Source organism: Balaenoptera acutorostrata, chromosome 2 (genome assembly GCF_949987535.1).
Source record: "Balaenoptera acutorostrata chromosome 2, mBalAcu1.1, whole genome shotgun sequence".
NCBI lineage: Eukaryota > Metazoa > Chordata > Mammalia > Artiodactyla > Balaenopteridae > Balaenoptera > Balaenoptera acutorostrata.
In genome coordinates this window covers 163,051,432-163,060,409 of record NC_080065.1, presented here as the reverse complement: position 1 = coordinate 163,060,409, position 8,978 = coordinate 163,051,432, and the positions used below count along the sequence as shown (strand labels likewise).

The following is an 8,978-nucleotide window of genomic DNA, read 5'->3' as shown; positions in this document are numbered from 1 at the left end:
TGAATTATGGTTTTCTCAGGGTATATGCCCAGTAGTGGGATTGCTGGGTCGTATGGTAGTTCTATTTTTAGTTTTTTAAGGAACCTCCATACTGTTCTCCATAGTGGCTGTATTAATTTACATTCCCACCAACAGTGCAAGAGGGTTCCCTTTTCTCCACATCCTCTCCAGCATTTATTGTTTCTAGATATTTTCATGATGGCCATTCTGACTGGTGTGAGATGATATCTCATTGTAGTTTTGATTTGCATTTCTCTAATGATTAATGATGTTGAGCATTCTTTCATGTGTCTGTTGGCAATCTGTATATCTTCTTTGGAGAAATGTCTATTTAGGTCTTCTGCCCATCTTTGGATTGGGTGGTTTGTTTTTTTGTTATGAAGCTGCATGAGCTGCTTGTAAATCTTGGAGATTAATCCTTTGTCAGTTGCTTCATTTGCAAATATTTTCTCCCATTCTGAGGGTTGTCTTTTGGTCTTGTTTATGGTTTCCTTTGCTGTGCAAAAGCTTTGAAGTTTCATTAGGTCCCATTTGTTTATTTGTGTTTTTATTTCCATTTCTCTAGGAGCTGGGTCAAAAAGGATCTTGCTGTGATTTATGTCATAGAGTGTTCTGCCTATGTTTTCCTCTAAGAGTTTGAAGGCATGGAAGAGACTTAAGTTACCCACAAGAAGATCCAAAGAATCATAGGTCTGAGAGTTTTTTAAGTGGGTATACTTGAGGATGTTTATAAGCTGAAAGAAAGTAGCCAGCAGAGGAAGGGTGTGAAGATCTAGGAGAGGAAATGATTGTTCATTTGTTTTCAAAAAGCTGAATACTTATCGTGTGCCTGGCCTTTTTCTAGGATCTGGGGTTCACACCATCTGTTATCTCTTCTGCAAGGACAGTTCAACTCATCCCCTGGTGAAGAGAAATCAGATTATTCTTTGCATCCAATGCAGGTGTAGGAAGTGTTCTGTACCTCTGAAGGGACTTTACTTAACCAGAGTAATAAGTTAGAAATCAAAAGAAATTAGAGCTGAAAGGACCTTAAAGGCCACTGTATTTAATTTTGCCTAATATTTTACGTTGAATGTAAGAAAAGTTTATTGCAGAGCCCATTCTCTTCAGAGTTCCTTCAGTGAACTTTATGTCTTCAATCCAGTGGGTCTAGCTCGTAGATTTTGGCCTCCTCCTCAGTTTGCCTCTTCATCCATATTACATTTTGCCCGGACTATGGCAGAAGCTCCTGGGTGGTTTCGCGGCCCCTGGGCTCAGTTCCTCTAAGTTCATCTGCCTACTCGGGTTGAGTGATCTTCTAACATAAAAAGATACGCTTAAAATAATGCTGCTAATGGCTTGCCCACACAGAGTTAGTGCATACTAGCCGCCCAGCGTGTGCTCTGCCCAGAGGCGTGTAGTCTGAACTGTGCTCGGCCAAGCCTCCTGGGGCTCTTTGGCCCTGAGGAAGGGGAGCTTTTTGGGATCACTCCCTTTATCTAATTGGTCCTTCAGCAGCGGGGCACCTTTTTCTAATCAGCGGAGGCACCCTTACTTAGCCAGTGGTAACCCCAGGCCTCATCACCTGTGGGATACAAGCCATGCTGTCTCCCAGGCTTGCTTCCGCCAACATCTCTATTTTCCTTTCTGTCTGTTCTCACACTTGGACCCCTGGCCTTTAGTCATCCCCACCTGCAGTATTTACAGTGCCCAGCAGGTGTCAGGCTTGAGTGTCTTTGCACAGGTGCTCCCTCTGCAGTTAATGCACCTCCTACTCCACCTCTGCATAGCCTCAGGTTTTTAGATTCTGCTTCAGGGTTATCATGAAGCTGTCACTCAGATATAACATTTTGCCTCCAAGGAACCTCTGTGCATAAAGGTTATGCTTCTTTATCTCATGTGATTCAAATTTTCATGTCCCTCCTTAATGCAGGCTTTAAGGGCAGGAGTCGTTTCTTATCCTTAGCACAGAGCAGATGCTTTTTTTTTTTTTTTAAGGTGCTTTTTAATGATGATAAAATGTATGGTTTAAATCACTCATTTTACAATAATTTTGCTTTAGGTTGTGACAGAAATAAAGTTTACAGAAGTCGTGTTCCTGCGATAAGAAATAAAGATGTGACCTTCCAGTTGTGTAAAGCTCTTAAATGCTGTGGAAGTGCGTCGGGTGCGCTAAGGAACCTGGAGCTAAATGGGCTAGTTCTGAGAGAGAGAGACTTAACTATGTTAACAAGGTAAGCCTTCATTGTATCCTGCCAACATTTGATAGTTGCTTTTGGGGCAAGCTAAACCAATAAAAGTTTAAACTTTTTCTCTCCATTAAAGGGATTGAATAAATTGGCCACTTTATCAGCACCTCATGCCTGTCACATTAATGGCTGAACTAGAAAATCAGAAGAATCAGCACAGGTTTTATTTTCTTAATCCTTACCTCAGGGTGGAGAAAGGTCAATCCCGAACTGAACCCCAAGTTTAGACCAGGAAGCCCTCGGGTTCCTTATAGTATCTCAGAAATATGGGAAAGTAGAAAGGAACGATAAAGTGTAGGGCAGATTAGCCTCATTTTCCTGTGAAGCTTGAGGAGAGGGAGGGAGGAGGTGGATGACCATGGGCAGTTGGGCAGGTTGTGCACTGTACAACACCATAAATGTAGAACGTTTGCATATATTATTATGACAGCCTTCTGACAGATGGAAATGGTGTCTTGAGGAAGAACCTTTTTCTGTTTCTCTTAGAGAAGTGCTTCTCAATGGGGGTGATTTTGTCCCCTCGGGGATATTTGGCAATATCTGGAGACACTTTTGGTTGTCACAAGTAGCTGATGTGTTACTGGCATCTAGTAGGTAAGGACAGGGATGCTGCTAAACATCCTACAGCGCACATGGCAGTCACACACAACAAAGAAACAAAGTCACACATTGCCTAGCTCAAAATGTCACTAGAGCCGGGGCTGAGAAACCCGGGTCTAGAGGATGAAGGTGAACCTCCCTGTCTGGTAATTTTTCCCTGCTTGTTCTGGAGAAATGACTGCTGGAGAGGGAGTGAACCATTTCTGACTCTACATCCAATATGCTCCAGCAGCCTGCAGTACATCATGTACTCATAGGGCCAGTGTGCCTGGAGGAACCCAAGGCTACCTGATGGCAGAGCTGTGGATCAGGGTGACAGCCAACATGGGAAAAGCCTTCCTGCCTCGAGGCCCTCGGTTCACCAGGCCCAGGTGTCTCTTCCTTCCATCCATGGGCCTCTGAGATGAACCAGCTTTCCTTGTCCCTCCTAAGCTTCCCAGGTTGTGAGTCCTTGCCTCTCAAGAGTGGGGCACAGTATCCTCAGGTTTGCTTTCCACGCTGCCTCCTGAACCAGTTTTGGAAGGTTTGTGGATGATCAGTTGGGGGATAACAGGTAGAAAATTGAGACAAAACAGTGAACTCCGAGACTGGTGACTGGGTTCAAATTCCAGCTTTTCCACATGTCAGATGTATGGCCTTAGGCAGTTCACTGAACATCTCTGTGCCTTAGTTTTCTTGTCTGTAAGATGGGGGTGAGAACAATAGTGCCCACTTCATAGGGCTATGGTGAGGATCGAGTTAGTATTTGGCATGTATTTGGCATGTAGCAAACAACATGTAAGCGGTAGGTGTTCCAGGCCTCATTCCACGTTAATTTTTGGTATCTGTATGAGTTTGCTAGGGCTGTCATAACAAAACACCACAGTCTGGGTAGCTTAAACAACAGAAATTTATTTCTCACCATTCTGGAGGCTGGAGGTCCAAGGTCAAGTTGTCAGCAGGGTTGGTTTCCTCTGAGGCTCCTGAGGGAAGAGCCTGCTCCAGCCTCTCTCCTTGGCTTGCAGAGCGCCGCCTTCTCCCTGTGTCCTCACGGGGCTTTCACCCTCTGGGCAGGCCTGGTGTCTCTCTGTGTGTCTAATCTGCATTCCTTATAAGGACACCAGTCAGATTGGACTGGGATCCACCCTAATGGCCTCATTTTAACTTAATTACTCTTTAAAGGCCTGATCTCCCAATACAGTCACATGCTGAGGTACTGGGGTTTAGGGCTTCATCCTGTGAATTCCGTGGTGGACACAACTCAGCCCATGACACCTGACAAGGACCTGGTAACAACACCAACATGGTTCTAACCATGTTTAACTGTGATACCAGATGCAAAAAAAAGCCAGGACAGACCTTGAGGCCATTACTCTAAGTGAAACTAGAGGAAGACAAATACTGTATGATCTCACGTATACGAATCGAAGAAAACTGAGCTCATAGAAACAGAGAACAGTTTAGTGGTTGCCAGAGGTGGGAGTAGGGGGGATGGGAAAGGTGGTCAAAAGGTACAAACTTGCAGTTATAAGAGAAACAACTCCTGGGGATGTAATGTACATCGTGATGACTATAGTTAAAAATACTGTTTTCTTTTTTTTTTAAACATCTTTATTGGAGTATAATTGCTTTACAATGGTGTGTTAGTTTCTGCTGTATAACAAAGTGAATCAGCTATACATATACCTATATCCCCATATCTCCTCCCTCTTGCATCTCCCTCCCACCCTCCCTATCCCACCCCTCTAGGTGGACACAAAGCACCGAACAATACTGTTATTTAATTTGAAAGTTGCTAAGAGTATAGATCTTAAAAGTTCTCATCACAAGAAAAAAATTGTAACTATGTGAGGCGGTAAATGTTAACTAAACTTATTGTGGAAATTATTTTGCAATTTATACACATATCAAATTACTATGTTGTACACCTGAAATTAATATAAAATTATATGACAATTATATCTCAGTAAAATGGGGGGAGAAAAGGAATCCAATATCTCAGGTATAAAGCCTCCCTCCTCCTTCCCTCTCACATTCCTGGGAAGACCTCAGGCCCGGGCCTTACACCTGCCTTGAGTATATGCCTATGAACTGTGTCAGTAAATGGTAGGTGCTTCCCTTCCACACCTTCCTTTGCTCGTCATTGGAGAATATGCTAGAGCGACACTATAAGAGTGATCAGATATCTCCGATTTTTGTGGACAATCATGGTTTCAAAAGTTCTGTCCTCTTGTCCACCTAAGAACACTGGTATTTTTCATACTACAGGTTCCAAAATGTGGTTCAGAAATCATGGTCACGGTGCCTGCCATGCCAGGATGGCAACTTGGAGGGCTGGGGAGGGCGTGGCAGGTGGCAGGTGGGGAAAGCCGGCAGCCAGAAGGAGGAGAGGACAAAGAAAAAGACCCAGGAAATTTGTATCTCTAGAACAAATTCCCAAATAGTAAGAGTTTACTGTAGCAGCAAGTCCTAGCCTCTAGTTTACTGCTAAATCTAGTCCTCAAGGAGCACAGCAGTCAGAACATTTAATACAAAATTTCCTAGCTCTAAAAGGGAAATATTAATACCTGCTTGTTGTGTTTGGAAGTTATTTCAAAAAGTAAAGCTAATATCAATAAAGCCCTTTATAAAAGAGCTAAAGGAACTCTGTAAGTATTACTTTTGTTTGTTTGTTTTTCCATCACTCTTCATAGCTGCCAAGCAGTAACGGCTGTCTTTGTACTGAATCCCGGAAGTGTCTCTGTATCCTGGAAGTATTGCAATGATCGTCTTCACACCTGCAAAATATTCCTGCACCGTGTACACAAATGATTATGGCTCCGCTCTTGGGCCTCACCTGGGAGCTACTGCATGTGAGGATCAAATTGATACACATTAGGGCATCCTCAGCGGTCTTTGGCAAAGGCCTATAGATTACCTCGCTATCCAATTTGTTAACTGGACAGCAGAGCCTGAGTGGAAAGAACAATGCGCTCGTCAGTTGGGAGAAGCTCCTCCAGGTATCAACAGATACAAGCAAGGCAATCTCACTGTGCAGGTTGATTAGAACTGGGTTTGTATTTTGGACAATAAACTCTATTTATGATAGTCTCCCAGTCATTAAGTATCTCTGCTGTAAGAGAAAACTGGGGCTATTAACTTCTCCAGATAGAACCCGAGGGAAAAGTGATCATTTCTTTTCTAAGCAGAAGGGAAGGTTCTGCTCAATAAAGATCAATTAAACATCTCTGTTAAAAGACTGCTTGGAGCTGGTGCCAAAGGAAATTCCACTGTATTAACCCGTGCTCCCTCCAACCCTCCCCACCTCTGTAGCTTGCACTGGGGAAAATTGTAAGAGGACGCTGGCTATTGTAAGCTTTATAAGGTGACAGTAGCTCTCACATCCGTGGCTGAATGATCTTTGATGTTGAGTGACTTTTCCTGCATTTAGCAGGGGTATTCCCAGAGGATGGCAGGCAAATCAAACGCTCCTCTGAATTCAGCTGCTAGCATCAATCATCCTCATGAGGGAGTAAAAAAAAAGAATATAACAATAGGTACCGGGAAAAATGATATGGTGGTCTGAGCTAGTAATTCCCAGGATGCAGGAAGAGTTTTGGGGGCCCTAGAAAATCCACTGCATAAAGAAAACCCGCCACAATCTCCACCAGCATCTTATAGTTACCACCTCATTCTTGTCCTTTAAAATACAGTGTGCTTGTCCTTTAAAATACAGTGTGTCTTGTACGTTAAAATACAGTGTGCTTCTACTCTCTGGCTTAGACTGCATCCTCTCATGTAAATTCCATCTGTTCTTGCTTGAGGGAGGGCAGACACAACCTTGACTTTATCCTCTTGATGAGAGTGATGTTTCATGGTGTTGGGAGGATTTTCATTGGGTCAATTGCCTGATTGAGACATAGCCTTAGTGAGGTGACAAATAGCAGGCATTAATGTCTCTTTTTTAATGGTATGATGAATGGTCTAAGAGAAGGGTCAGCAAACTGTAGCCAGCCGCCTGTTTTTGTAAATAAATTATTGGACCACAGCCAGGCCAGTTCATTCATGAATTTTCTCTGGCTCCTTTTGCGTCGAGTAGTTGTGACAGAGACCTAACGGCCCACAAAGGCAAAGATACTCCCTGGCCCCGGCCACCCCTGATCTAAGACCGTTCCCACAGTCCTCTGATGATAAGAATCACCTGGATCATTTGTTCAAAAGACAATTTCTGGGTCCAGCTTGGAACCCCTGAGTCAGAATCTCCAGGGAAGGGGCTTTGGGAAGGTAGAGTGAACAAGCTTCCCGGGTGATTCTTATCCCCAGGGAACTACTGGTCTCAGGTGTGCCTGCCTAGCAGGTAAGGAGGAGGTTTTCAAAGAGGCAGTGGGGGTGGGGGGTTGGGCGGAGTTTGCCTTGGAGAGCACAGGCCTCGCGGTTTCACTGCTGGGACTGCATCCCAGCTCCGCTTCTCCCCGAGCTTCGCCACCTCAGGTAAGTTCCTTTTCACACTGTTTCCCCCGCTGAGAAGTGAGGGTCATGGTGCCCGGTTGGCAGTGTGTGTATATACGCTGAGAGCCTAATCCAAGGCTCGGTAGCGGTCACCCTCACTAAGAGGAGCAGCGCCATGTAAACACAGAAGACGCCGCTGTGGAAACATCTCATAAATAAGACAGGCCCAGCGGGGCTTTTCAGTAGTCCACGGTGTACAGCTGTTTTCCTCAGAAGGAAAAACTCCCTTAAAGGAATCTCCCATTACGTTCAGGACCGTATACGGCCCTTTAGAAACTCAATTCTCCACAGAATGCTGAGTATTGCAAGAGGTTATCATTGGCTGTTTTAGGATATAGCTGAGTTTGCAAAGGAATATTTAATTTCATGATTGAAAACTCTGGTACTTAGCACGAGACAGACATATATATATATTCTGTTTCTGAGGTTAATGTTTTTAAAAACTCTTTGCCTGACGGGATCAAGCAATTTCAGCCATTCGTGTAGCTGTTGAAAGGCAGTTTTTAGATAAATTGCGCATAAATCCTTGCAAGATACAGGACCCAATAATACTTCAGGTTACCAGGGAGTTTCATATTTTACTAAAAGGGGGAAAAAGTCAATCTTGAATCTTTTAGTCCGATGACCAAAGAATTGCTCCATTGATTTTGTTCAGCTACTCAGGTGGGTGTGCAGTTGATCCTGATTGGATCTTATTTAAAGTTTACTTTTTCTGGGAAGTATTAATTCGAATGTAGTATGGGTAATACTGGAATACTAGAGCCTCTTTAAAGCCACTTTACACAGCTTGTGTAAACATCCTAGGGTAGTTTCCTCTTAACATTTTCACAAATACAGAACTTGAGTTTGCTGTATGTTTTCCTCTTTTTAACAGAAGAGGGAGGTAAAGGCTTGGCTAAACAATGTACCTAAAACCCAGGCTAGAGGGAAATGGATTCATATTCTTAGAGGAACAGGTAAACAAGAACAGCATGAATTCTGCCAAGTATGATTTAGGTTTGTGAAGGAAGGAAAAAAAGCACACTTGGCAAATGAGTGTGGTTTGCTGATTTCTTTATTTTTAAACTTAGTTTTAAACGAAAGTACCAGTGGGACCCGAGAAAAACGAATCTGCAGAGGGCAGGGGGGGGGGTATTCTTCATTTTTATTACATGCAGTGTTGGAATCGTGCTGTGCCCTGAAACACAGCTGGATGAACAAGGTAGTTCAGGGTCTGCCTGGATTAACTCCTTAAGCAAATTTCTAAGCTGCCAGGCCAGCTGGTTGAGCTCCAGGCTGGTGGCTAGTGGTGCCGTGTTATACCTTTCCGCTCACCTCAAGGCGAAAACCCGGAAGTGCCGACCACCAGTAGCGGCATGTACGCCTTGTGGAATGTCCAATGCTGAGAGATTCTCTTAGGCTCGTGCCTCCTGTGCAGATGCTCCCCACACACACACCCCCGCCCAGCTCCCAGAGTTCCCATGGCTCACACCTGGTGCCAGCCAGCAGCCGCGGACCTGCCTGTAGGCCCTCGTGAAGGCCTGCTGCTCGTCCTGAAAACCTGCTGCTACTCGAGAATCCAGAGGGGCTGCTCCTCATGGGGCGCCGTCTTGGCTAGAGGCTGCCTACATCTTCTGTGGGCTTTGCCTCCGTGGTTTCCAAGGGGGCAAATGGGGGCTGCCGGGCCTTATTTGACGGGAGACA

General features: G+C 44.5%; 1 long non-coding RNA gene across 1 annotated transcript; it reads left to right on the top strand.

The window, feature by feature from the left end:
• Positions 1-2,223: 2,223 nt before the first annotated feature.
• LOC130707387 (uncharacterized) lies at positions 2,224-6,856 on the top strand. The gene is made up of 3 exons (XR_009007282.1): positions 2,224-2,388; positions 2,717-2,822; positions 5,501-6,856. It is a non-coding gene; the product is annotated as an uncharacterized LOC130707387 (long non-coding RNA).
• The last annotated feature ends 2,122 nt before the right edge of the window (positions 6,857-8,978 follow it).